At 54.6% G+C, this 2,131-nt stretch overlaps 1 pseudogene across 1 annotated transcript; it reads left to right on the top strand.

Moving 5' to 3' along the window:
- The first annotated feature begins 346 nt into the window (after nucleotides 1-346).
- On the top strand, nucleotides 347-1,040 carry LOC309806544 (dnaJ homolog subfamily C member 30, mitochondrial-like; annotated as a pseudogene). The gene has a single exon. The product of its transcript is annotated as a dnaJ homolog subfamily C member 30, mitochondrial-like (transcript).
- The last annotated feature ends 1,091 nt before the right edge of the window (nucleotides 1,041-2,131 follow it).

Raw genomic sequence — 2,131 nt, 5'->3', positions numbered from 1 at the left:
ATGCCTACCCAAAACAGGGCTACATGCTGCCACTTGTGGATGTGTCCTAGAGGGGGTTATGAAAAAGGATTCTCAAGGCCCACAATTCTTATTTTAGTAAATTCTTTCATCTGTTATATTTTGCAGTTTAAATCAGAAGATGCTGTTGCTTGTCTAAGACAAAATGATGCCTTATGTTGAAGTGGAGAAATCCACACAGTGACAAGGATACAGTAAAAGCACACAGGCTTCCATTTAATAACTGAGGGATACCACACGTAGAATCCCGAAGGTTTACAAAACTGTGTGGGTGGAATCAGGCCTTTCCCTGGATGTGGAGACCTGTTTACAGATGTACTCCAGTAGAATGGGAAATATCGCTGGGCTTGATCAAAACACCATTTGGGGGTCGCGGCTGTTACTATGGAGTGTGTGGCAGGCCCGGGGGTTTCCACCAAACTCGGGATCGGGCCTGGGCCTGGAAGCGAGGGCTTATTCCCGGAGCGACGGCCCCTACTCGCGCACGGCGCTCTACGAGCTGCTCGGCGTCCCCTCCACGGCCACGCAGGCGCAGATCAAGGCAGCTGACTACCGGCAGCGCTTCCTCTACCACACGGACCGCAACTCGGGGAGCGCCGAGGCTGCCGAGCGCTTCACGCAGATCTCCCAGGCCTACGTGGTGCTGGGCAGTACCACCCAGCGTCGCAGGTAGGACCGCGGCCTGCTCAGCGACGAGAACCTGCGCGGCCCCGGGGTCCGGTCCTCCAAGACGCCCGCCGCCGACCCCGCCTCGCCGCGCACCCAGCCGCCCGCCTCTGTGACCCAGGGCCGCGCTCAGGCCTCGTCGGGAGCCAACCGCACCACGCTCGACTTTGACGCCTCCTACCGGGCTCACGACGGCGAGCAGCTGGAGCGCGAGCGGCGCCTGAGCGCCCGGCGGGAGGCTCTTCGCCAGCAGCAGGAGGACCGGGCCAAGAAGGGCTTACGCTGGGACGAGAGCCGAGAGATGGCTTTCGTCTTGGTTCTGCGCAGTCTTCATCATCCTGGGCTTTCGTTTTTAATCGGAGAGCGGAGGGAAGGAGAGCAGCCCCCCGCCCCCAAGAATTGGCCTTTCCTGTCACCTTGAACCCGTTGCCTTCCACCGTCTACCGTTGTCTACCTCTGCTGGGATCCGAAGGAACTGCTCTCCCCTTCCCCTTCCCCACCCGGCCAGCTTAGCCATTGACCTGCACATCCCTACCGCTCTGGTCCAGAAAAGGAAGCTTCTCCATGCCCAAGAAAAAGGCCCCCAATGAGGAGTCCCGAAAGCCCAAGAGGGAGGGGTTTCCTGGAGGCCCTGGGGTGCCTGCTTCCAGATGTTGTCAATTTCTGGAACACTTGCTGTGGCTTTCCTGTGGCTTTTCCTGTGGCTTTCCTCCTAGCAACACTCGTCTGTTCCTGCCCCACGTGTGTAGCGTGGGGCACCTCTGTAACCTTGAAACGTGCAATGTTACTCATTGTGACTGCCAAAAGAAAAATTCTGGGGTTATAAGACACTTGTCTTTCTGTGAGTTCCCAAAGCCACAGGTGAGACACAGCGTAGGGTAAGGATGTGATCTGTGGGAACGTGGCCATTCTTTGGTGGTCAGACCCCCACTCTGCCTTGTGTTGGCGGTGAGTGGGAGTGGGAAAGAAAGCAAGGTCATGAGCGTAAGGAATGAGCCTTCCTGTGCCCATGCTTATGTAATGTATGACCTCGGAGAAGGTACTCTGTGGGCGTGATGACAGAGGAGCAAATCGTTGGCTCTCTTTCGGTTTGTCACACTTGATTATCCATGTTCTAATAGGCTCAATGATTGAAGTATGATGCCAGGGACTTTCCTGGCGGTCCAGTGGTTAAGACTCTGCGCTTCCACTGCAGGGGGCACAGGTTCCATCCCTGGTTGGAGAACTAGGATCCCACATGCTGCAGCAGTGAGAAGAGAAAAAAAAAATATATATATATATATAGATAGATAGATAGATAGATAGATAGATAGATAGATATAGATATAGATAGATAGATATAGATATAGTGCCAATACAGTCAGGTTTGTCCTGGCACCTGGTCATCCCTTGACCAGCCAGACCCATTGCTAACTGTGCAGCTCCTTCCTTCCCAGAAATAGAACAA

This window comes from Mesoplodon mirus, assembly GCF_964341445.2.
Source record: "Mesoplodon mirus genome assembly, chromosome: 6".
Taxonomy (NCBI): domain Eukaryota; kingdom Metazoa; phylum Chordata; class Mammalia; order Artiodactyla; family Ziphiidae; genus Mesoplodon; species Mesoplodon mirus.
The sequence above is the reverse complement of the archived record's forward strand: the minus strand, read 5'-3'. Positions and strand labels throughout refer to the sequence as shown.